Source organism: Equus przewalskii, chromosome 8 (assembly GCF_037783145.1).
Source record: "Equus przewalskii isolate Varuska chromosome 8, EquPr2, whole genome shotgun sequence".
NCBI classification, from domain to species: Eukaryota; Metazoa; Chordata; class Mammalia; order Perissodactyla; family Equidae; genus Equus; species Equus przewalskii.
Window position 1 is genome coordinate 79,875,684 of NC_091838.1, and position 27,135 is coordinate 79,902,818.

The window sequence follows — 27,135 nt, forward strand, 5'->3', positions numbered from 1 at the left end:
GTATTTGCCCTTCTGTATATTTTATTTTCATGTGGATGTCCATTTCAAAAATTATTCGTCATTGTTAAAGTCAAGATCCAGGAAAGGAAAAATAGTTTATAGATTTCACCACTGATTTATTCATTCAACAAATATTCACCAGTGGCCCTAATGTGCCAGGTGCAGAGGGCAGGCAGATGAATGACACCAAACCCACCTTTGAGGGCACTCACCGACACCTGGGAGACAGGTAAGAAGAAGGCCAGGGAAAGGCAGGATAAAATGAGCACTGGAGAGCGAGATACAGGGGGTTATGGGAGAATGGGGGCAAGGTCAGGCTTCCTGGACTAGCAACAGCCAAGCCAAGTTTGGAAGCTGAGTAGGCCTCAGCCAGAAAAAAGGCAAGCGATCACTTCAGGCAGAGGGAACAGCATCTGCAAAGTCCCAGAGGGGAGCAAGGGCACAGTACTGGGGAAGTTCCACATCAGAACAGGTGTGTGCACTCCTCTCCGGACAAGTGCACCAATTCTATACTCCGGTCCCTCCCACCCTCAGGGCAAAGTGCACTCATCTTACCAGGGCACTAATGGCCACCTCTCAATGCACAGGGTCTAACAGCCCAAATGCCAAAACTCTGAGAGTCGTAGGAGGCAGCCACAGGAGCAAGAAGAAAGGCACTCTCCCAAAATGGTACATTTAGGGGCAGAGGCCAATGTCAGGGATCAGAAGGTACAGAGGGAGGAGGGACTCAGAATCTTAGCAAGTCAAGTGGGCTGCCCAACCCTCTCACCTTCAAAACTGTATGAAAGCAAGCACTTGTCTGTCTTGTTCATTCTGTTTCCCAGCATCTATAACAGTTTCTGGCACATAGTAGGCACTTAACAAATAAATATTAGATTTACTAATGAATTATAAATGGCCAGCATCTGCTGCTGTCATCTTATTATTTTAAAGTGGCTATGAGCCATTGATTAGAGGAACATAGACAATATCAAAGAGCTATGAAAGTAATTGAATAACTACCATGTATTATCTACCATATGCTAGGCACTTTCTGATTATTACATGAGCTCATGTGACTCTTCAAGGCAGGCATCACCATTTCCATTTGGTGAAGGAGGGGAGTGAGGTGGAAAGAAGATCCGTATCTCTCCCCAGTTCACCCAGCTGGTCACAGGAAGGACTAAGTCTTGAACCAGCCTCTTCTGGGCACTGGACCACACTCTTTCCATGATCTCTATGGATATTTCAAATCCAAATATTAGCAACAACTGTTGAGCCATCATTTTTTCATGAAATAAGAAAAATGGTGAAAAGGGAGATAAAATGGTAACAGCCATAGTTGTTAAGTATTTTCTGGAGCTCAAGAAATTTGATAATTTTCCTCATTGCAGAAGCTGGGCTTCATCCAAGTCTCTCCAGGATTTTAGAGGAAATCTTGGTGCTTATCTTCCCAAATATCCACACAAAAAAGAGAAAACTACAGACCAATATCCCTTATGAATGTAGATGTAAAAATACTTAACAAAAAACTAGTAAACTGAATTAAGCAGCATATTAAAAGGATTAAATACCATGACCAAGTGGGATTTATCTCAGGAATGCAAGGGTGGTTCAATATACAAAAATCAATTAATGTAATACATGCATCCATAGAATGAAGAAGAAAAACACACATGGTGTTCCCAGTTGATACAGAAAATGCGTTCGACAAAATCCAACATTCTTTCATGATAAAAACACTCAAGAAACTAAGAAGATAAGGAAACTCAACACAATAAAGGCCATACACAAAAAGCCTACAGCTAACACCATACTCAGTGGTGAAAGACTGAAAGCTTTTCCACTAAGATCTGGAATAAAACAAGGATATTCTCTTTTGCCACTTCTATTCAACATAGTACTATGAGTCGTAGCCAGAGCAATTAGGCAAGAAAAACAAATAAAAGGCATCCAACTTGGAAAGGAAGAAGTAAAACAATGTCTTTTGTAGAAGACATGATCCTATACATAGAAAACTCTAAAGAATCCATAAAAAGTTGTTAGAATTAATAAACAAATTCAGCAAAGTTGCAGGATACAAAATCAACACTCAAAAATCTGTTGCATTTTTGTACACTGGCAGTGAACAATCCAAAAGGGAAATTAAGAAAATAATTCTACTTGCAATGGCACCAACAAAATAGCATAAAATACAGGAATAAATTTAACCAAGGAGGTACAAGACTTGTACACTGAAAACTACAAATCATTGCTGAAAGAAATCAAAGGAGATCTAAATAAATGGAAAGATATCTCTCACTATTGCTTAATAGTTACAGAGTTTCAGTCTGGGGTGACGAAAAAGTTCTAGAAATAGATAATGGTGATGGTTGCAAAACATGTGAATATAATTAATGCCACTGAATTGCACACTTCTAAATGGTTAAAATGGCAAAATTTATGTTATATGTCATCACACACACAAAAAAAAGATGTTCACACCCCAATCTTTGTGAATATATTGTTACATGGCAAGGGAGAATTAAGGTTACAGGTGGAATTAAGGTTGCTAATCATCTGATCTTAAAATACAGACATTAACTGGGACTCTCTGGGTGGGCTCAGTGTGATCACAAGGGTCCTTACAAGTGAAAGAGGGAAGCTAAGTCAGAACCAGAGTGATGGCAGCCTGAGATAGACTTGATCAGCCATTGTTGGTTTTAAAGATGGAGGAAGAGATCACAAGCCAGGGAATGCAGTGATTTCTGGAAGCTGGAAAAGGCAAGAAAAGGTATTCTCCCCTAGAGACTCCAGAAGGAACACAGCCCTGCCAACCCCTTGACTTTAGCCCAGTGAGACCCATTTTGGACTTCTGACCTTAAGAATTTTAAGATGATAAACTTGAGTTGTTTTAAGCCCGTATGTTTGTAGTATTTTGTCATAGCAGCAATGGGAAACTAAACGGTAATGAGAGATGAGAGGAAAGGAGGATCTGTGAGTGCCCAGGATGGATGCTAGAGTGTGGGCAATGGTCCCTCTCAACATTCTCTCACCTCCCCACTTTCTCTCTGCCTGTTTTCTACAAGCGTTTGTTCAGGCCCTTTTCTATGGACCTTATTGTGCCCCCCAGATTCATATATTGAACCCCCAACCCCCAATGCAATGATGTTTGGAGGTGGGGCCTTTGGAAGACACGTAAATTTAAAAGAGGTCATGATGACAGGCCCCCACGATGGGATTAGTGCCCTTCTAAGAAGAGAAAGAGACAGCAGAGTTCTCTCTCTCTCTTTCCACCATGTGAAGACGTAGCAAGAAGGTGGCTGCCTACGAGCCGAGAAGTGGGCCCTCACTAGAACTGAATCTGCTGCCTCCTTAATCTCGGACTTTCCAGCCACGAGAATTGTGAAAAATAAATGTCTGTTGTTTAAGCCCCGCTATCGGTGGAGTTTTGTTATGGCAGCCTGAGCTGACTAAGACATCATCCTAGGTCACAGGAGGGTCACTCTGTCATGAGCCTGTGGCAGGCCAGGAGGGAGGAGACTGGGGAGTCTCCATTTTCTTTCCTAGGAAAGATTGTGAATCCTGAAACTTGGTGGGAAGAGAGCAAAGAGGATGGAGGTCCCAGGAGCTCCTCCCTCTACTGAAGGCAGACTGACTGGCCTGATTGAGAAACCAGGCAGCAGATTCTGTAATAGCCCACGAGCATCCCCCCACCTGGGCTGAGGACGGCCCGACTCCCAACATCCTGTGTGGCAGGACAGCACACTCAGCCCTCTCACATTTCCTTCACGCCCCGAGCACCAGTAAGACAGATGCAGGACTCCATCAGTTCTAGGGTACATGGTGGTAGAACTCGCCAGGTGGTTAGGAGCTGGGCTCTCAAATCAGAGTGCCTGGTGGTACAAATCCCCATGATCACTAGCTCCTGATCTCAAGGGGTGACCTCATCTCTCTGTCTGTCAGTTTCCTCATTTGTGGAGCAGAAATAATAACAGATCCTACCTTATGGCAGCTGTCGCAGAGGACTGTTGTAGAGATTAAATAATAAAGTTACACGCAAAGCCCTTAGCCTGATGCCTCAACCACTCTTAAGGCCACATTGCTGACGTGAGCCAGAGCTGGGACTCCAACCCAGACCCATTTCCTACGCCCATCCACTGTTCACAGGGTCCCGACACCTGGGGTAAAGCCTGGTGTTGGTGGAGAGCCTCCACACTGTGGACACTGCACACCTCCATCTTTACAACCCCACGGGTGGGCACCAACATCTCCCCTTTACAGGCAAGCAAGCTGAGGGTGAGAAACAGGGAGACACCCCAGCACACCCCACTAACAAAGGGAAGACCTGCACGTGAAACTCCATCCATGGGGCTCAGAAACAACCCCTCCTTGATTCTAACATCCCCCGGGGGAGTCTATGCCGATCACTAACCCTCTCACAGGCTTGGGCTATTTACCTGATCTGGGGCCCAGGGAATATTTGTTGAGTGGAAAATCCACAGTCCTGATTTTTGGTTCCCTCGAGGAAGGGCCAGGGAAAACGCTTACAGTACGTGCACTGCAAGCCAGGCGCCTTTACCAACGCCCTCCCAGAGGCCACCGCAAACTGACAAGTCAGCTCTGCTACCCACCCCTTATGGATGATGAGCCTGGATCAGAGGCCCAGACAACTTCCCCAGGCCCACATGCTAGTAAAGACAGAGCTGGACTCAGCCTCAGGCCTGAATGATGCCAAAGCCTGCACTCTTTCCAGCCGTCAACGTGAATCAGGAGCCATTCTAAGGGTTTCACACATAATAACTCACATAATCTGAACAGCAGGGATCATGACCCCCATGTCACAGCGTGAGAAACTGAGGCACAGAGGGCTTAGTCATCTTCCCAGGACTCCACACTAGGAGCCAGGATTCAGTCCCAGGCAATCACAGGCCCATGCTTGTAATCATGTGGCAATGTGGCTTCTCCCAGGATGTTGGAATCTGGCTGGAGCAACTCTTATTTCTTAAGCACAAAACAATGTGGGAAACCAGCAAAGGATATAGTCAAAAAACAAGCTATGTGGGGGCGGCCCAGTGGTGCAGCGGTTAAGTTCCCACGTTCCACTTCGGCCGCCCGGGGTTCACCAGTTCAGATCCCGGGTGTGGACATGGCACCACTTGTCAAGCCATGCTGTGGCAGGTGTCTCACATATAAAGTAGAGGAAGATGGGCACGGATGTTAGCTCAGGGCCAGTCTTCCTTAGGAAAAACAGGATTGGTGGCAGATGTTAGCTCAGGGTTAATATTCCTCAAAAAAAAAAATTTAAAAACCAAGCTATGTGCCACCCAGTCCACAGGAAAGGGGAGGTTAGGAGCGTCGAGAAGGGGAACACATGCATGGGGGGAAACTTTGCAATGATAGACCTGAGGGAAGAGAATGACCTTTTTTGCCTGTCGGTGTGATAGATTCCATTAATTGACTTTCAAACATTGAACCAGCCTTACATCCCTGGGATAAATCCCACTTGGCTGTGGTGTATAATTCTCTTTACATACATCTTCGTGTTCAATTAGCTAATATTTTGTTGAGGATTTTTGCATCTATATTCATGAGGGATTTTGGTCTGTTGTTTTTTTCTTGGAATGTCTTTGGTTTTGGGATTAGGGTAATGCTGGTTTCATGGAATGAGTTCGGAAACGTTCCCCGTGCTTCTGTCTTCTGGAAGAGACTATAGGGGAGAGAATGGCTTTCCACCCAGGAATAAATGGAATGTTCTTAACAAATGGTCCACCGAGCAAGGCAGGCCTGGTATGGAATCCTAGCTTTACTCCTTAGCAGTATGAATGAGCATTTCACCTGCATAAGATGAGGATGATCTCTACTCCACTGGGGGTGCTGTGAAGATTACATGAAATAATTTCTGCAAAGCCTACAGCCCTGGTCCTAGTACAGACTAGGTGTGTAGGGAACATCCCCCCATCTCCCAGTCCACCTCAGGTTACAGCCTCGGCAAGCATGGGTACCATCATTCTCTCTCTCTCTCACTAGGCCCTGAGCCCTTTCCAGGGCTTGGCTAATAAGCTGGCACGATACAGGCCACACCCTGTCCCTAGGAGGCAGGGCTCTGCCATTAGTCTCCAAAAGTCCAGCAATTAATTTACTGAGCTGAGTTCCTGCCACAAGCCGGCCCATCGCCATAGTAACCAGCATTCCCTATTCAGGGACCCACAGGAGGGGGAAGAAAGACATTGAGCAGAAAGCAATTTAGAGAGAGAAAATGAGATTTGGCACATCGCTAGGGCAGCCTGGGCAGAGTGTGAGCTCTGATTTAGAGGGATAGCCGCTGCCCACTGTGGGTGGGGGTTGGGTAGAATGAGGCACCACTGATGTGTTGCTGGGGTGACGGGCGATGCTCTGGGAGGAATCTGGTGGAGACATAAAAGCATGGTGTGGCTGTGTCCAGACCACTGAGCTGGGTCCCTCTCTCACAGGCCTGGCTCTGAGCCTCAGGTGCATGCCTGCCAAGCTCTCTATGATGCAAACTGCACTTACTGGTTAGAGAGGGGAAGAGGGAGCTGGGGGCTTCTGTCTCTGCAGAAGCCCAAGAGCCCAACTACCTGGGAAGTGCTGGGGAGCCTGCATCCTGGATTCAGACTCGGCTCTGTGTGACTTGGGGCAAGTCCTCTTCAGTCAACAAATACATATTGAGTATCTTGTGTATGCCAGGCCTGTCCTAGCACGGACTTCTCTGGGGCAGCCAATGATGAAGCTCCTTAATCAGAATCCCGTGTTCAAATTCCAATTCCGCCTCTTACTAGCTGTGCAAACAAGCAGAAGTCACTTAACCTCTCTAGACCTCAGCCCTTTCACATATAAAGTGAGGATAATAATATCTATCTCACAGACCATTAGGAGAATTAAATGTCACTACATGTCAAAAGCTTAGAACAACATCTGACCAGATACTATTTTCATTTTTCCAATCCTTTGTTTCATCATCTATAAAATGGGGACAATATCCCCTACTTCAAAGATCCATAGAGGAGATGACATGAGGCAATGGGTGTGATAATCTTTTATAAAGTAAAAGGTTGACCAACATTGCCATAATCAATATCAAGGGGAGACTTGTCAGTCTGAACTACTAAGAGAACTCAGCTGATGCTGATGGCATAGGGGTACTGGGGGTTTATTGGTTTATTCTCTAATTCAGTCATGACCTAAATGCATGTTAGGCACTTACTAAGTGCCAGGCATAGAGGATAGGACACTTTGTCCAAAGAGATTGCAGCCTAATGGTGGACACAGACAAGCAAGCAGATGCTTATGTTTCCACGTGGTCAGTACTCTGATAGAGGGAAGGACAAGTGCCTGACTCAGGCGTGGGAGGTCAGGGAAGGCTTCCTGGAGGAGATGACGTCTGAGCTGAGCTTGGAAAGATGGGTGGGGAGTAGGCAGGAGGACGAGTGTTGCCTTCACCAAAAATAGCCTGCCTCCCTTAGAGCATCATTCCTGGGATGAGCACAAAGTACCGTACTCTGGAGGAGGGGATGAAAGGAATGGGAAAAATTAGGCTGCAGCAGAAGGTAGGGATTGTGGAGAGGAAGGCACTCAAGTTTGAGGAAAGAGCAATAATAAAGGCAGTCTAGAGACTGGTGTGGTGACCCAGGGAAAGGGGTCAGACTTTGCTTGGAGACCTTGTTGAACCAGTGGATGTTCTCAAGCATGGGAGTGGCATCTACCAGTGTGATTTAGAAAACTCTGTTCAGAAGGATGGATGGAGTAGAGTGATCAATGATGAGGTTAGTGCAACATCAGAAAAGAGATGCAGATGACCTCCCCTAGGACAGCTGCAGGCCAAGCGGTCCAGGTAAAGATTCCATGATACCAAGTGGCCAGCAGGGCAAGGAGAGATAGAGGGAGAAGGGAGGGTGGAAGGAAGCCCAGAATTCCAGTTTGAACATCTGGGAGCCAGTCCCTGAGGGCGGCGGGGATGATGAGTTCCGGCTGGCATACTTAGTGAGTTTGAGGCACATGGAAGACAGCCAAGTGAAGAAGTCCCAAGAAAGACAGACATTTGAATCTAGAGCTCGGAAGAGAAACTGGGGCTGGAAATACTCCTTGGACATGTCAGAGGGAGTAGAAGTCAGAGCTCTGAGGGTACCAGTGTGCTGGCGAGAGTCAGAGCAGAGAGAGAACCCAATTGTCCCATATAAGTGTCGGCTTCACTTTCATTGCTACCCTTAGTAATAGAAGCAGACATGCTATAGCACTTCTCCATCTTTGGTTTTCTTTCACAGATCCAATATTTTCCCTGTGACTTTTACAGTGGAGAGTTCTGTGTGTTATACTTTTAACTAAGTAAGGAAAAAACTTCAAGAGACTGGAAAGACAAGACACAGAGTAGGAGAAAATATTTGCAAAGCACACATGTGATAAAGAAACTGTTATCCAAAATATACAAAGGACTCTTAAAACTCAGCAATAACAGAATGAACAACCTGACTTAAAAAATGGGCCAATGATCTTAACGGACACATCACCAAAGAAGATATACAGATGGCCAGTAAGCATATGAAAAGATGCTTCATGTCATATGTCATCAGGGAACTGTAAATTAAAACAATGAGATACCACTACACACCTATTACAATGGCCAAAACCCAGAACAGTGACAAGACCAAATGCTGGCAAGGATGTGGAGCAACTGGAACTTTCATCCATTGCTGGCGGGAATGCAGAATGGTAGAACCACTTTGGAAGACAATGTGGTGGTTTCTTACAAAATTAAACATACTCTTAACCATATAATCCAGCAATCACATTCGTTGGTATTTACCCAAAGGAACTGAAAACTTACATCCACACAAAAACCTGCACATGAATGTTTATAGCAGCTTTATTCATAACTGCCAAAACTTGGATGCAACCAGGATGTCCTTCAGGAGGTGAATGGATAAATAAACTGTGGTACATCCAGACAATGGAATATTATTCAGTGCTAAAAAGAAATGAGCTATCAAGCCATGGAAAAAACATGGAGGAATCTTAAATACATATTTCTAAGTGAAAGAAGCCAATCTGAAAAGGCTACATACTGTATGACTCAAACTTTATGACATTCTGGAAAAGGCAAAACTATGGAGACAGTAAAAAGTTCAGTGGTTGACAGGGGTTGGTTGGAGTGAGGGGGAGGAATGAACAGGCAGAGAAAAGAGGATTTTTGGGGCAGTGAAAATGCTCTGTATGATACTATAATGGTGGATACATGCCATTAGACATGTTCCACATCCATAGAATGTACATCACCAAGAGTGAACCCTAACATAAACTGTGGACTTTGGGTGATAATGGTGTGTCAATACAGGTCTATTCATTGTAACAAATGTACTATTCTAGTGGGAGACGTTGATAATGGGGGAGGCTCTGTATATATATAGGGCAGGAGATACATGGGAATATCTGTACATTCAGTGCAATTTTGCTGTGAACCTAAAACTACTTTTAAAAAAAGTCTTAAAAAATAAACAGAAAGTCAAGCACAATTAAAAGTCTACCATAGGGAGATATGTGGGGGATGCAAAATGGTACAGCCACTTTGGATGTCAGTTTGGTAGTTTCTTATAAACTAAACATACTCTTACCATATGATCCAGCAATTACGCTCCTTGGTATTTACTCAAAGGAAGTGAAAATACGTCCACACTGAAACCAGCACATGGATGTTCACACCAGCTTTATTCATAACTGCCAAAACTTGGAAGCAGCCAAGCTCTCCTTCAGTAGGTGAATGGATAAATAAACTAGGATACATCCAGACAACAGAATATTATTCAACGGTAAAAAGAAAGGAGCTATGAAGTCATGAAAAGACATGGAGGAACCTTAAATGCATATCCGTAAGTGAAAGAAGCTACTCTAAGAAGGCCACATACTGTATGCTTCCAACTGCATGACATTCTGGAAAAGGTGAAACTATAGAGACGGTAAAAAGATGAGTGGTTGCCAGGGGTTACAGGGTAGAGAGGGATGAATAGGTGGAGTATAGGATTTTTAGGGCAGTGAAAATGTATGTCCAAACCTGTAGAACGGGAGCTAATCCAATAGATTGTGAGGTAACAGATGTGTTGAACATACAATGTCACAAATGCTATAAAGGGCAGCCAGAACCATATTGGTTGTTTCAGTTGCATTGTTTTATCTCTTCATAACAAGCTGACAAAGTGGTTATTACAGGTGATGGATCTCAAGTTCAGGAAAGTTAAGGAATGTGCCCCAAATCATACAGGCAGGAAGTGACAGAACTGGAATTTAATCCCAGGCCATTATGATCCTAAATTCTGCGTTCTTTTCATTTGACCAGAGAAGATTGGTCTGTGTCCTCTATAGAATAAAGTTACCTGATTGGGTGCCTAGTAGGAGGGGAGCAGAGAAAAGAGCTTTGGCCTTTAGGAGTTTTTGGTCCTGCTAACAAGCAAGAACATCCATTAAGTCCTTACATCCTCTCCATTCAGACATCCCAAGATTTAAACAGAATCTGCTTAAGCCCTACACTGCCAAAACACAGGATTAATTTGATTGAAGGAGATGGAAATAGAGTGAGAAATGTGTTTTCCTAACCTCCTTCTTTATTCTATGAAATTCAAAAATATTTCCTATCTGTTAATTTTTTTTCCCTAAGAAGAGGCCGGATGCCAGTTGTGTTTCTCTCCCAGTTGCTAAAACTGTGAATGAAACTCAAGCCATATCTGTCTATTCTTGAAATAGTGAAGATTTCTTGAATGAGTCCCCAAAGGACTTGAAAGGCACATCCTCATCCTAAGCCCTGGCCCACTTCTTAATCATTCCGCACATTCTTTGGAGTCATTGATTAACTAATTCAACAAATATTTACCAAATACCAGACTAGGCAACAGGCATTGTCACCCACTGGTTACAGCAACAGTCCTGCCTCCCTGGAGCTTACTTTCTAGGGAAAGAAGAGAAAAATGAAACAAAGAAACAAATAACAACATGGTTTCTGAGAGTAACAACTGATTTGAACACAACAGGGTCAAGTGATAGAAGTGACTTGGGTAGGACAATTTTTACACTTTGTAAAAGGAAAATCTCCTCTGAGTTGGGGACATCTGAACTGAGATCTGACTAATGAGAAGGAGCCAGACATTCAGAAAGAGGGATTGGTGAGGAGTAAACGGCCTCCCTCAGTTCTCAGAGTCCTGCAACCAACAGCCTCAGAAGTGGCCTCCGGCCCTCAGACTCGCCCTTACCTGGTTGTCTGCGCATCCTCACAAGAATCAAATGAGGCTCCTAAGGTACAAACGTGATCTTTAGACTCAGGAATGGATCCTGCAGTAATCCCTCACTTTGGATAAGGCTCAGAGTCCTCCTCATCATAGACTTTCAACGATAGGCTTGTACCCACCTCTCCAGCCTCAACTTTGTCACCTGATTGCATGTCTGCTTGGCCCTATGTGAACAAGGGAAAAGAGAATGGGAGAGTTGTCACTGCAGGGGCAGGGGAGGGGCAACCTGCACTCCCGTGATTCCATGTGGCAAGGATAAGCAAGTTTCCCAAGAGTCAAATGAACACCACAGAAGGAGGTAGGCTTGAGTTATTGAATTGGTCCCCAACCAAGAGAGCTGTTTGCACAACAAGGAGACTCCAGCTGTAAGCAGCCATGAAGGGCAGTGCTGGGGCAGAAGCAGAAAGGGTATGGGAGAGATCTCACTAGAAGAGATCTCCCAAGTTGGGGGAATCCGAGGTGAGGAAGTCCCATTAGAGAACCACCACTTGGGTATCTTAAACACAATGAAGTATTGGTGGCAAAGACAGACAGGAGAGGGCTGCCACTGCAGCCATTGAGGTAGGGACCTACTGCCCCCTCACTTCCCCTTCATCCTCACTCCAACCCTCCAGAGAAAGAAGGAGGAGGAGCGAAAGAGCTGACCACCCCCCTCCCGACCCAGGTCCCTCAGGACAATGGTTTATCGTCGGTGGTGATGGGAGGGCAGAAAGCTTTACAGTGAGTATAGGATTAAACTTTGGTACTGGATCTGACTGGACTAGCCTTTGTAGAACCAGAAAGTGAACAGAAAGTTATGCAATTTGGTCAAGGTTTGTTAGGGGACCAGACAAGGGGCTTTGATTGAACTTGGTTGAAAACACAGATGGGGAACATAAAACGGTTTCATTCCTGTGTGTCATTGAGTTTCAGTTGTCCAAGGTGGTTCCTTCAGCATTATTACTATTAATCACCCCTGCATCTGACTAACAGGACTGACAGGTAAATAAGAAATACGCTCCCTACGCTAATCCACTCAAGGTTGGCGGCACTCCGAACCAGAACTGATTTACACAAGAATTCAATTAAGATTCATTGAGCCTCAACCACACAGCAGGTGCAGAACCAGGATATTTATCTACTCAGTCACACGGAATCCCCACAATAGCCCAATATGCTCAGAGTTACTGTCCCCTGTCAGACTGAAAACCCAAAGCCAGGACACTGCTCAAGGTCATACAGTTATAAAATGGCAGAGGCAGGATTCACTTTCTGGGCCACCCAAGTCCAGGGGTTACTGGCTGCCCTCCTGAAGGGAATCAAGGGGCAAGTGGAAAGGATAGTCTAGGATAGACTGTGGGCCCTTTAATGTCAGAGGTTTGAGTTGTGTGTTTTAAGTAACATGTAGCAAAATACTCATCTATTTTGAATCATATGTTTAGTTCCACAAAGGTGTTGAGGCCAATGAGCTTTAAGTGGAGTTGAGAGAGAAGGGAGCCATATAACTTGGCCCTGTGTGTATCACAGAAATGGAGCACCCTGAGACCATTTTCGTCTGGTCCCCGTCTGAGTTCCTGCACACCAATGATGTCTTCTGCCTGGTCCCACTATTGCTTTTTCCTCCCATGACTCCCTTTTTCAGGTAGCAAAATCAATCTCCTGCTTTTTGTGAAAATGTCTCTCTTACCCTGTCGATATGGTTCACACAAGGGGACCCTGCTTGCCTGGCTAGTGAGGTGGCATGCGACCAGATTGGCCCAATAGGGATACCACGCCCCCCAGTGCTGGAATTTGACCAGGGACAAGCACGTAATCCAAGCTGTGCCCTTCAGGGCCATCCCTGGGACCTCTGCTGGAGTTTCTGGGAAGAGAGTTATGTTTCTGCTAGAGTTGCTAAGTCTGGAGATGCTTAAGGCCATTTGCCATAACACAGAGGGATCTTGATGGAGAACGAAGCCACACATCGAGGGGAACAAAACAAGACTCAGTACCTAAGCACCTTAACACAGTGTTGCCCAAGTCCGGAGGCACCCGGAGCTTACGTGTTGCATGAAGCAAACAGACCCCATCCCCACTTTTTAAAGTTAAGTCAATTTGAGCTGGGGTTCTTTTATTGCAAACTACAGAGCAGGCACTTGTACTTAACCAGGCCCATCAGACATAGCCACCTCATCTCTGGAGCTCACCCAGCCTCTCCCACATGGCATCCCTGGTTCCTCAAACTCCTTCCTCACTCTGTATCTTGTCTCCTCTTCCCCTCCTTTCATCTTTGATTGACAACTCAGTTTAGATATGCCTTCCCAGAATTACCCTGTTCAACCTTCCCCTCCAAGGGCTGACTTCCAAATTCAACCACATATCCCACTCCTGCATCCTTCTGGACCAATGGGGCGGGACACAGACAGGAGGATGCCCTCCCTGCAGCCAGCCCCACCACCAGCACAAGAAAATGCTAATCACTCTTTATTGTTTTACTGTCTGTTCAAACATATCAGAGCTGTCATAGCCCCATTCTTATTTCTTTCACACGTTCAGTATTGAATTCTTCCAGATTTTTTCTTCTTTCTTTTCTTTTCTTTCCTTCCTAAATATGGTGTCCCAGTTCATTTCACAAGAGACTATCTCAGATTACAGGGTCCTGAGGACACAGAAAGATATTTCTGTTTAACTTATTTTGAGCAGTGTCTGGTCTGATGAAGCAATCCATATAAATAGTGCCACAGCACCCACACTGATTTTGGAGGTGCTGTCCCAGCAGGCTCCCCGTTTTCCAGGGGAGAATAATGAAAGCCAGGAGCAATGCCTCCCTGTAAGACAGTATGGTCGATGGGAGAGTCATGGACCATGGGGCCAAACGGACAGTAGTCTGGCTCCTGTCTCCATCACTCACGAGCTGTGTGATCTCAGCTGGTATCTTTCTCTAGGCCTCAGTTGCCTCATCTATAAAAATGGAAGATTAACCTGCCTCACCAGTTGACTAGAGAGATGCGAGTCCCTGGCACAGTGCCTGGTTGCCAGTCAATGGCAGCTATAAAAAATAAAAAACAAAAAATGCTACAAGCACTCAATTAAAGAAACTTATTATTACTAGAGAATCCTTCTCAGCATTTATTTCACACCAACAGTCCTTTCTTCACAGCTGTATCACCCAGCTCACAGACCTCTATCTGCGTGAGTGGGCCATCCCAACACTACCCCATTGCCCCATGCTGCAATCCCCTCTCTGTCCCTCTTACACACTCGTTTAAGTCTGGATATCTCTAGTAAGCAGGTGCTCACAACTTTGCAAGGCACTCAGTACATCTCTAACTCGAAATGTTGGAGCAGGAAGGAGTTTGGGATGTTAGCCATCACCAGACGAGGAAGTAAAGCAAAGGTCAGTGGCTAGCTCGCATCAGGCCCCGAATTCCCTTTTCTCAGTTAGAAGCTGTTTCACACCAGGCAGCCTCCAGCAATTGGACTGTTTGGAGGCCCAACCTTAAGAGACCCAACCTTAAGAGACCCAGTGGTCTCTAATCTGAGTTCCAGCTCTGGCCCTGAGGGCATGCACTCCATACAACCTCTAGGGACAGGTTCCTCTCTGAGAGGGAGACCTCTACATCTACACCAGGTTGTAAATTCCCATTTGCTATATGCGAGTCATATTCCGTGAGTGTGCAAAGGGCCTTGCTCACTCTAAGCATAGATATCATCAGATGAGACAGGCCTGTTCACATCATTCCCAGCAGAAACCCTCTTTAAGGCCCTTCTCAACCTGATCGCAACCTCCTTTTCCAGGCTTGTGGCCCCCGCATCCCACTTTATGAACCTTATTCTCCAACCTCAAAGACTTCCCTCTCTTCCTCCAACACCTCAGCATCTTCTTTTCCTAATTCTTTGACATTGCCTCTGCAGCTACTCATCCTTCAAAACCCAGCTTACATGCTTCTCCTCTGTGAAGCCTTCCCTGACTTCCCAAGTAGGGGGTGTGTTACTATCTTCTTTAGCGTCCCACAGATCCCCTAGTTTTTAGCAACTCACAAGTGGTATTGAAATTGACCTACTTATTGGTCTTCTCCACTGAGCTCCTTAGACTTAGGGATTATGTCTCTGGTCTCTCTTCCTCAGTGCCTGAAATGGTGACAGGCACAGAGCAGGCATTCTATGTATCAGTGTAACAGAGAAGTGAACCAATGAGTTGAGTGTCTAAACTATATTCATTTCTATATTTAACTTAGATAGTAAGAGAAAGTTCTGTTATTTTTTCTAAAAAGATTTTTTTCTAAAAAGAAATTTTTTTTAATGATCTTGAAATGTCTATTTCCTGAGAACAGAGCAAGCATGTGGATTAGCACAGGAGTTACTGTCTTTGCCTAGTAATAAAGGATATTTCTTTTCTTCCAAGAAATTGCCTCAGATCCTCCCAGGGCCCTGTCGTTATGCGGGTGTGAGCACATGGAGAAGGCAGTGATGCATGAGGAAGAACCAGGAGCAGAGGCTCTGCAGGATGAGCCTTCTTCCCAGGGAATCAACTCACAAATGGGCCCAATACAGTGGCACAGAGAGGGTTCTGAGCCATCACAGGTGGGGTTCTCCAGCTCATTTCCTAAGAGAGACTGTGGCTTTGGCCTCACTGTGCTGGGACTCCAGGACCAAAGCTGAGGGGAAGCTTCCAGAATTTGTCCCCTTCAAGGGAGCCTGTGGGAGGGCGCTCTGCTCATTACCTCTGTGCTTTGCGGTATCTGGCAAGGTCAGGCTTCTCAAACACAGCCTGAGCATTTACTGGTGGAAGAACTCGGCAGGAGAGACAGAAAAAAAGCCTCTTGAAATGTTCTGTCTGAGGAAGGGACCACTGCAATTCCATCCGCTTTCCTTTTCACCTGAAGAACCCCCCAGGCCTGGTTGACCAAAACTTGAGAATATTAATTAATTCACTAACTCATGTACTCACTGATCCATTCATGTGTTTGCTTTCCCATTCATTGTTTCATTAATCTGCTCACTCGCCCATCCATCCACGGGGTCATGCACTTCTGCACTTACTCCCTCCATCCCTCCCTCCATCCCTTACCAACACACCCATTAACCACACAAGTGCTCACTCATGCCACAAACATTGCACGCCCCTCTTTAGCAGAGCTATGGAGACGGAGATAAGCAAGGCAGAGTCTTTCTCTCTTGGACCATCCACTGTAGGGGGATAGCTGAAAGGCAAACAAATAATTTAAAAACAGTGTTGCGAATTCTCCTCTTTCCCCCAATACTAAGCTTCGATATTATGCCTCCAGGAAGCCTCATGTGAAACCTCATCCCTATCAAAAAGAACTCTCACATAGAAGAGAAGGGAAGGGAGGGAAGAGAAGAAAGGAGAGGAGAGAAGAGAAGAGAAGAGAAGACAGGAGAAGGGAAGAGTCGAAGTAGAGTGGAATGGAGTAGAGAAAAGTAGAAGCAGAGTAGAACAGAGCAGAGTAAGAGTAGAGTAGAGTAGAGAGGAGTAGACTAGAGCAGAGTAGTAGAGTAGAGAAGAGTCAAGTAGAAGTGGAATAGAGCAAAGGAGGCTTCTGCTCTCATCTGGCCATTGCCCTTGGACAGGTCACTTAACCTCTCTAGGTCTCTCCGCATACATAAAGCCACCACTAAATACCCCTAGGGTTGTTGCAGAAATTACACGGGGGGAGTGTCTAAACACGCACTGCCACCATCTGTGTTCCATAAGTATCTGCTGCCTGGTGAGCGGCTGAGTGGGGGTGCAGCGCTCTTCTCTGTCCCCCACAGAGCAGAGCACCTGGTCCCTCACCGGGAACACACTGTGAGCAGTTTGGCATCAGGGCTGTGTTGTAAGTGCCTCTTTGTTCCCTAAGCACACCTAGCATCCAGAGGGTGTTAAATGAACGACTGGAGAGACCCCAGTAGGAAGTGCTATCATGAAACAACCAAAGAGGCAAGAGATGACAGATACTTATATGTGTGCATACAATGTACGTCTACTAAATCACTTTAGAGAAAGGTGATTGAGAAGGTTGAGGGCTTTCTTTCTTAGTGGAAGAACAAACTAGTGTGGCTGACAGAGAATCCTGGGGCCCACCTAACGTTGTAAAGTCATAGAAGATTGATCTACTGGGAGCTAAGGATGTCAGACCTGCACACTAACCAAAGAGAGCAGGCCCCGAAGCTGACACTCACGCTGTTTTCTGAGCTCTCTCCTTGGCCTCTGGCACAGAGATGCTCTAAAAGGTTCTGGAAACCACAAGGCTAGCAAACAGAAAGGCCAAATTCAGACCCAAGCCAGACTTACGCCCACCAACACAGCCCAGTCCATGGATCCAGGCCCCCGGGGCTCAGTGAGCTGCCTGGTCCTCAGGCAGAGCCCTCTTTGAGCCAGAGCTGCTGAGGGGGAAAGGATGAACACCCATCATGCATGTCTGTGTGTGAAGCGCTGTGTCAGCCATGGTAAATATCCATACGACTTTTCCAATTTTGATATTTCATTCACTTATTTAATTGTGATTTAAATTAAATTGTATTGCACTAATCCAATACCTACTATGTGCCAGGGACTTGATTATCACCGTTTTGAATTTACTTCCTTCCACAAAGATTTGTTGAGTTCCTACTGTGTCCAGCATTGCGTAGACACTGGTAGTTCATAGGTAAGTAATGCAAAACCCATGAACGTGAGGAACTTATTGCCTAGTGGCAAAAACAGACAGGTCTATAGTGGATTACAGTGGTGAAGACATGGAGCTGTGGGTACCATGGGGTGCTGGGGGCAAGCATGTCAAAGAATCCGAGATGCACAGAGAGCCCAAGCTGATTGGCCCACAGCAACTCGGGAGCAAGGGGAAAAGGTGAAGTTGCTGTTGGGTGTTTCTCCAGAGCTCTGGAAACATCCCACTCAGGGCCTCATTCTGTCCATCAGTTTTGCTGAAGGTAAATGGGGACCATCACCCCACTGCCCGGTGGACTCACGGCAAGCATTAGACCATGCAAGACCAAACACTGACAACAATTCGACCCTTCAATTATTAACAGAGAACGTCCTATGAGCCAGACATTGTGCTAGGAAAACATGTTATAGTTTTTGTTGTTATTGTTCCCAAATTGTTCAAATGTCAGAATTTGATTGATACGTACGTTTCGATATAAAGTCATGAAAGGATATTTGCCAGAATGTTACTACTGGTTACTATCGGGTAGATAAGAACACGAGGGGGTTGCTGATATTATTGCACTTGTAACAATATGCTTTTATGTCTTTAATAATTTAAAACATTTATTGAGAAAAAAGAAAAAGATATTCCAAACAGCATTTTTCCTTTTTGCATGAATTATATGCATTTACCTTACACACTTAAGGCCATCTGGAATTTCGGTTAAGGGCATGGGATTTGCACCAAGACATCGGTTTGAATCCCAGTTCTGACACTTATTAGTTGTGCTAAATGTCCGTAAGCCTCAGTCTGTCCATCTGCGCATGGGTTAAACACAGCTAATTCCCAGGAGTCAATGATGTATGTGAGAATATCTAGCAACAGCCTGGTACCAACTGGCACTCAATCTCTGATAGGCTTGGGGGGAGGGGCACATTTTTTGTTTGTTTGTTTTGTTTTTACAGAATTCAAATGATACCATGGGAAAAGGGATTTAATTCACTTTATTCTATGTACTCCCAAAAAGGTGACAGATGGAAGCGGGAGAAAGAGAACTTTCATTTTGATAAAAGGAAAAACTTTTAACCAGATATTCAACACAGCACCATAAGCTGCCTGAGGGGGCACCATGGGAGGTGTATTCTCTGCCCCTGGAGGTGGGCTGGGAGAGGGTGGGCAGACGCCCAGGAGAGATGTGGTTCAGTCATCAGATAAGGAGGCTGGACAAGCTGGTTGCGATGATCATCTTATAGTCTTCAGATGAAGAAGCCCATAAAAGGAATGATGATTTGGCAAAACTCTGTGTGGTCACTCTGAATCTACAAACCCAAAGACGTTTGCAGTTCGGTTTTATTTTTAAGTGAGATTTTGATTAATTTGTTGTTGATTAAATTGATTTGCTTTTTCTTGTCTTTATGGAATCAAGAGCAGACTGTCCCCCAGCAATTTGGCTACCAGGCAGTCAAGGCTGGCTCCAACTGGCCTGGATTTTCCAGTACGTAGTTAGAGGAAAGGCTTCTCCTTAGAGATAGTTCTAACCAAAGGATGGTACAAATTCCCTTTTTTTTTTTCAAAATTTTATTATGAAGCAAAGTAAAAAAAAAAAATTTAAATGATACTCTCATCTCTACCAGAATATAGCCAGAATTAACTAGAAGTAGTGAGCTTCCAGTAACTGGGAGCGTGCAAGCTAGGGCAAGTGGACAGTAGAAGGGAATTAAAGCATCAGATGGGGTTTGTCACAGGAGGACTCTGACATCTTCATGACCACAGCAGGCTGGCGGGTCCACCCTCCACACATTCCCTGGGCATCTGCCAAGACTTCCCTTTGTTTGTGCCATGATGTTACCCGGCTTTCCGCTTCTCATGAATGCTCAGTCCTAATACCTCCTGAGAACCATTAAAATGCCCATGCCCTTTGACTCAGAAGTCCTATTCTTTGGGAATAATCTGTGGGACATCACTGCAAAGTAGGGGAAGTCACGTGCTCAAAAATGCTCACTGCAGCAGCAAGCAGGAACAGCTAGCATGTCATGGCTTATCCACTTGAAGAATTTTAAGAAGCAAAACAAAATGGTACTTATTAAAACCACAAAGAAAGTCACTGATTTTGCCAAGTAACAAAGCTGAGGAATTGTCATGTCCTGTCATTCATTCATTCATTCAACTCTGCATTCATGTGGTCATTTATTCGCTCATACAGTCAGTAACTCAACAAACTCTGTGCTGGCCCCAGGCAAAACGAAAAGAAGGAGACGTCAGTCTGGCCACCCGGCCTTGGACTGGTTGTCTCAGACACCAACCCTGCCCCCAAACACACACACACAGACACAAACACACACACACACACATGTGCACGCATGCAATGCCAAGCCCTGCGCAGGAAGACCAGGGGTCCGCCCTTCTCTGTCCTGGTACCCCATGAGACCTATGTTTGAGAGCTGGCTCTGTCTCTAAATGCAAAGCAGGCAAGTCGCTCATGTTCTCCTGGACTCCTTTTCCTCATCTGTGAAATGGAGAATTACCCTTTGCCCATCTTACTAGATCTTGGTCTTTCTAGATTTTGTAGTTTTTTGTCAGGCAACTTGGCACATCTTCAATTCCTGAGTAGCGGATTGGCTAAAAAATCCTCAAGGACCTGTCTCCCTAAACATCCCTGTGGGCCTTTCTCATTTTCTGGTTCTCCTTGGTAGGCCTGCATCAATAATGATGCTCCCTTTTGAGGAGAAGTTTTTCCAGCATGAGCAAAAAGGCCTTTGTTGACATGAAAAGGGGCTTTGATACCCCAGATGTGGCTTTGAGTCAGCCTCCTTGTATTCTCTCTACCTGTCCTCAGGTAAGTCACTCAAACTCTCTGATCTTTCTTTTCCTGTTAATAAAACTGAGTATGAATGACGCACACATAGCTCATGGTCCTGGTCCATAGTGACACACAACCTGTGTCAGCCTCCATCAGCAGCAGTGTTGGCACTGAAGGAAGAGAAGAAGGCCGGAGGGAACCAGCAGAATTTTAAGACTGCAAAGGAAGCACCTAGGAAGTACAGGACCTCAAGCTGGGAAAAGACGTTAAATGTTCACCTGGTCCTAGCAGTCAAGGTTCAGAGCACCCCTCTACCACGCCCGTGAAATGGCCGTCCAACCTCACTTTGAATCCCTCCGGCAGTGGGATTCACTGGAATTGAGCTGGAATCCAGTGCCCACCAGTTCTCCTCCATCCACCCTTTGGGGACCAAGAAAGCAGATCAGCTGCCTCTTCTATACGATAGCCTTCCAGATCACTGTGGCCACAAGTCTTCTTTCCGCCACACTAGAGGATCTTTCTTATGGTAACACACATCTTTCCACACGAGCCATGGCTTCTGTTTCTAGGACATCCTGCTTTCTCACCTCCAAATGCACTTCTATTTATCTGCAGCCCTCTTACAAGGGAATCAGAGGGAGAGAGAGAACCTGGATCATCGAGTCCAGAGCCAGCAAACTCTTGTGTCTGGGGAGACTCTGCTGGTCACACAGATGACTGTGGATGACCAGAGGGCATACGCTGCTAAAGTGGGCGGCTGCTCTGATGGCCTGGCAGGGATGCAAGCCAAAAGTTGTCCCATCCTCTCATTTTTCAAGAAAAGCCAGAGATTGAGATTTGCATATTTTGGGTTGGCACATAATTAAAACAAATGTAAAACAACCTATGAAGAACTAAAACTGTCTGTGGGCTGGATCAGCCCGCGGGCCACTTACTCAACCATTTTGCAGGTGTAAAAACTTTTGAGAATCTGATGAAACTTTGAGGAAGCCCCATAAAAAACAGATACAAACAAATTTCTGCTGCCAACATTGTAAAGGGCACATAGACCTCCTGGAGCCACTCCTGGGTCTCTAGGGAGGAAACCCTCATCTCCCCAGCCTCTTGCCTTACACAAGATGCCACAAAGTGACAATTTCGCAAGGTCACACAGCTGGCAGAGCAACAAGGGAATCTAGAACCACTGATGCCACTCCCTCCCCAGGTCTGAGAAGCAGAAGCCAACTAAGATAAGCGGGCTGCCTACCACACACCAGGCACTCACGGGGTTATCTTAGTGCATCCCTTCCATCATCTCCACGTGGCAGATGAGGACCCTGAGTCTCAGTAGACACAGTCCCCTAGCTCAGGGCAGCCAGACAAAGCAACAGTTACGACCGGAAGGCAAGACTAGCAGCAAAGCCCCCAGCTTTCACCTGCACCTACCGCACCGGCTGGGCAGTGCACCCCACTCAGCAGGCCTCTATCAACCCGGAAGCCCTGGAATTTAGAACTTCCCTGGAACAACTCAGTCAACTAAACTAGAAGGGGTCTGAGGATGCGACCCATAGCCACGTGGTTCTCACAGGCAGAAATCTGGCTTTGCAGGATTTTTCTGGGTATATGTCATCAATGAGAGACAGATTGGAGGCTGGACTGACCTGCGTGGACACAGGGGTGCTGGCACCAGGTTCTGGAAGATAACAAGTAAGGGAATAAGTTCTGCAAGGGAGACCCATCACAGAGCCCAGGACTGGCCGGTGGGACAGCCTCCTTTGGGGGATGTCTGACAAGCGTGTCCCCTGTCATCTTTGAGTTTCCACTTGAATGGGGAGAGCTGAGGGCATGGTTTCCAAAAATGCAACTAATTCTGGGCACACTTTATAACCTGGGACAAGGAATTCCAGTCTGCTACAGAGGATGATATGCAGCAAAAAGGACACAAAGACCTCCCCGGCTAGAGAAAGTTGGGAGAGGGGGAAGACGTTGCTCAGATAGGAAAGAGCTAATTTTAGACCCCAAGGCAAAGTTCCTTTTGACAGCAAAAGCAAAACAAGCAAGCCTATTCTCCCCCTCCACTGCTTTTTGTTTTGTTTTGGTTTTGGTTTTCCAATCTTTCTAGCTCTTACTCCAAGTTTTTTAATGGAAACCTGGAAGAGGCTGGGAATCACAACAACTTTAAAAGTAGCAGCTCAGAAGTAAGCGCCCGCATCTGACACTCGGCAGTCATCCCCGGGCTCCTGCTCAGCTGCAATCAAACAGGTACCTTCTTACAGACTTTTTGCTCCACTTCACTCTGAAGTTTGGGCAAAGCACAGACTCGGCTGCTCAGGACGAGCGCCGTGTGTTCAGAAAGACACACATCTGAGCTGGAGGGGATCTCCCTCACCGACGTGGGGAGACGGGTGGCAGCTCCAGCAGCCGCAGCAGAGAAGAGACCCGGACTTACCTGAGAGGGAAGGAGCTCAGCGGAATGCCGGCTGGGGTTCCGTCCAGGGCCGGGTGCACTAGAAGCAGTAGCCGGGAGAAGACGCCAGCCTCGGCAGCCCCCTCCTGAGGGGGGGTCACCTGCCGGCAACCCCACGCCCCCTTCCCCCCAAAATCGAACAAACTCACTCCCTAGACAAGACTTGTTAGTAACAAGTCTGGGGGCTTCCCCCAGGCCAGGGGTCCCGAGAGAGAGCTGGTTTTAAAACAAATAGCTAAATAAATACCGTAAATACGCAAGGCTTGAAACTTAGAGGATGAACTAGAAAGTGTGGGAGAAACAAAAATAGGGAAAGGGAGACACTTCCTGGGGAGAAATGCAGCGGCGGCAGCCAGCCCAGCTGCTGCCCAAGAACAAAGCTGCTGGGTGCCCCCAGGGGCGCAGTGGCCGGAGCGCTGGGATTCCCAGCCCGGAGCGCGCGGGGCGGAGCTGGGCGGTGGGCGGGCCGGCGGGAGGGGCGGTGGAGAGCCGAGAAGCGGACGGAGATCCCTCCCCCGGGGGCAGGAGGGGCCCGAGGCCGCAGGAGGGGGCCGCAGCCAGCAGGGGAGGTCCCCAGATGAGAGGGGAGGGGGCCGAGGATGCGCCCCTACGAGGAAGGGGGGCGGGCGCCTGGGGAGGGGCCGGGGCGCAGGGACAGCATCGGGTTCCAGGCAGCAGAGAGGCGGCCCCAGGAAGCCCAGGACAGGGCTGAGAACTCTGTCCAATTATAGACTTCTCCGGATATTTTGGTCCCTTCTACAGCCCGGTCTGAAATAGCACCCCCACCAGGCAGCAGCTGCGTAAGTTTGGAAAGTTTGGAGGGACGGGGGATGGGGGTGGGTGGCTTTGCTCTTCGTCCACCACTGAGAGTCCCACTCCTGTCCCGGCACCTACCTGCCTCTTCCTACAGGTGGCCTGTTCACGGGATCTCACTGCATCCCTGGGGAGGGTTGAGCTGATATCCCTATTTATCGATGAAGATGGTAAAGGCTCAGAGAGAGGCCGAGTCACCTGCAGCGTCCCCGGGCAGAGGGGAGAGGGGCCCAGGTGGGTCTGATGAGGACAAGCTCCCTTCCTAAAAGGCTTCCCAGCCCCCAAGAGGCAGAAATGGGCAGGTGCTGGCCCAGGAGGCTGTTCTACTTTTTCTTCTTGACCTCTGTTCCTAAAAATGGGTCTGGCGGGGGTATTTTGAACTAGATGAGAACATGGCTTAATCCGTTCCACCTCCAGCACCCCCTGCCCCTCCCCAGTCAGGCTCCTAAACTCTGGGGCATCTTTATTTGGCTGCTGGCTGCGTAGTGGGGATTTAATAAGTAGACAGTATCGGGCTTATCTGTGACCCAAGGAATTCTCAACGATCCGGCCCCTTCCTTCCTCTCCTGCCTTGTTTTCCAGTTCCCCCGTGACAATTCATTGCACACGTGGTTATTGAGCACCCACTCGGTACCAGGCAGTGTTGGATGTCAGCTAAATGGAGCAGAGGAGGCATGCTGGTGAGGCCCGGCCCTGGCACAGAATGGTGATGGGCCCAGATGAGTGCCCTGCTTATCAGTATCACAGGTGGGGCAAGGAAGCAGAGAAGAGTGATCATGGCTGCATGAGAAGGCTGCGTGACACACTCACTTAACAGCTATCACCTGCCCAGCATGTGCCAGATGGCCCAGGTGTGGGGGCAGCGTAGTGAGGCCAGGGGGTTTGCCCCTGCTCATCCTGGTGGGGAGATAGACAGGAAAACACCACCCTGGAAGGTGGACCACCACACTGAGTTACTGAGTTATCCTCAGTGCTGTGAGGGACACAAAGAAAGAGGAGAGTGGAAGAAGAAATGAAGGGAGCAAACTCTAGATTCAGTCCTGGGGAGGCAGTGACTGAAGAGTGGGAGAAGCCCCCCTGTGTGAAGGCGGAGACCCTGGAGTCAAGGCCTGAAGGGTGCCCAGGAGTTCACAAGGGCGCTAGGGGCCTTCCGGGCAGAGGCAAGGACTTGCGCCTGGAGCTAAGGACCTCTTGTGGCGTGGGGCTTCTGGGGGCATGTGTCCAGGGAGGAGGCTGGAGAGGGGAGCAGGGCACAGGCGATTGATGGGAACTGAGAAGCCTCCAGAGGAGAGTGGACTTGAGCCTGATGACCTGGAGTCTCTGGAGTGCTTTAGCAGGGCAGTGCGTGGCCGGGAGTGTGTTTATAGAGCCATGGGCAGCGATGGGGCTGGGCACAAGGCAGGGAGGCGAGTTGAGAGACTGCTCATTTGCAGAGAGGGCGAGGGGCGATAGGCCAGTCTGGAGGTACGAGTTGGAGCATCAGCAGCCCACACCTGCAGCCACAGGTGAAATGAGGTCACCAAAGAAGAGGGAGAATGGAAGGGGACTCAAGGTTCCAGCCATGTTTGACCACAAGGTTGAATTTTTCAATTTAGTTCAAACTTTGTTGAGAGCCTCTAGTGTTGGACACTGGGGACCCAGAGCTGGCTGGAGTATAACCCAGGCCCTGAAGGAAATAGACGTCTGGAGGACAGAATCGGCTGTGAAAACTAAGGAGAAATGCCTCATCCATTGCTCCAGCACCTGAACTGGAGGCAGCCCAGCATGAATGAGGGATCTCAAGGGCTCTGAGTTCCCAGTTGCCCAGTAAACCCCACCCCCATGCAGAAGCCCCTCCCCATTGTTTTTCTGGGGCTCTCTAGGGGGTTGAGATTTGAGCTGGTGAACACCCAGGTGGGTCCCCCTGGGGCCTCTGAAGGTTGAAGATGCTCTTTTTTGACCCAAGGTACCACCATGTCATCAAGCTCAGGAGACATGGGAATCTGCCGGCTGCGCCAGTGTTGCCATGAGAGGAAGAGCCAAGGCTGAAGCTCTCCTCCGTGCAATGCGACATGGGGCCCCACAGCCAGGAGTCTGTGGCCCTGTTTGCATGTTCTATTCCAGCTGTAAAAAATTACCACACGTTCTGTGGCTTAAAACAGCACACATTTATTATGTTACCCTTCTGGAGGTCTGAACCACCATGGTGGACAGGGCTCCGGTCTTCCCCACTGCACAGGCCACTTCAGGTGACTCCTCAGTATCCCACCTTCCCCTCTGCTGCTGCCGTGAAACTGGGAAAAAAACCTACCCCGGGCTAGAGAACGCCGGAGTGCCCATGTGGACCAGTGGCCTCCCCCTGCAGCTTCCGTCTCACCTGAGTGCCCCAAGGCCCAGAGAGTGGGGAGCTGGGCTTGTGGTGTACCCTCAGCCCTGGCTCCCAGCCCCTCCCCCCTGATGCTCCAAACTAAATTCCCTCAGGAAAATGGCCCCATGGGTTGGACACATCATGCTCTGCCTCAGAGAAGAGAAGCGATGAGATGCTCTGTGTTCTCCATCTCTGCCGTGGGGCTGGAGGCAGGGAGCAGAGGGCTCTGGAAAGATGATTCCGGAAAGCTGTCTGTCTCGCTTCCTTCCCCTTCTGGCTGTTTCTCTGTCAGGATGACAAATTGTTCAAATTTCTGAGATGTATTAAACAGAAATAGAAAATATGCATATAAATCATTAAACATACAAAAAATATGTGGATATGCATTACACAAAGAGTAAGAAAATGACCCCATATGGCTTAATTTCTTTTTATTTCTATCATTCATTCTATCCCTGTGAGAATTAATGCCATGGGTCAATATGCAGAATAACTAAGGCAATTGTTGGTCACAATTCATATATCTCTGTGAAAATAGAATTTGTTTTCTCTGTAGTGGGTCATCTGCTCAGGGTTTCACAAAGCTGCCATCAGGTGTTGGCAGGGCTGTAATTTCTTCTGAAGTTTCTGGGGAGGAATCCACTGCTGAGCTCATTTGGATCGTTGGCTGACCTCATGCATTCCTTGCGGTTGTCGCACTGAGGTCCCTCTTTTCTCGCAACTTGTGAGCATCCAGGATGGCTCTCAGCTTCCATTTAGGAGGTCGCTCGGCTCCGTCACCTCACAAGGTCGCTGTTTGCTTCTCCCTCATCCAGGCCAGCTGGAGGACAGCTCTCTTGTGTCTTTTTCTGCCTTCTTCTGCCACCAGCAGGAGA

General features: G+C 47.3%; 1 protein-coding gene and 1 long non-coding RNA gene across 3 annotated transcripts in view; one reads left to right on the top strand and one right to left on the bottom strand.

The window, feature by feature from the left end:
* COL22A1 (collagen type XXII alpha 1 chain) overlaps nt 1-23,552 on the bottom strand; it is a 293,252-nt gene extending 269,700 nt beyond the window's left edge. Inside the window, exon 1 of one of the 2 annotated variants that reach the window (XM_070631019.1) lies at nt 23,083-23,552. The gene's annotated coding sequence lies outside the window, so the exon portion shown is untranslated. The remainder of the gene's footprint in view (nt 1-23,082) is intronic. The other variant, XM_070631018.1, reaches the window with a different exon arrangement.
* A 123-nt stretch (nt 23,553-23,675) lies between these two features.
* On the top strand, nt 23,676-26,659 carry LOC139085168 (uncharacterized). Its single transcript, XR_011543254.1, has 3 exons — nt 23,676-23,900; nt 24,496-24,593; nt 25,859-26,659. It is a non-coding gene; the product is annotated as an uncharacterized lncRNA (long non-coding RNA).
* The last annotated feature ends 476 nt before the right edge of the window (nt 26,660-27,135 follow it).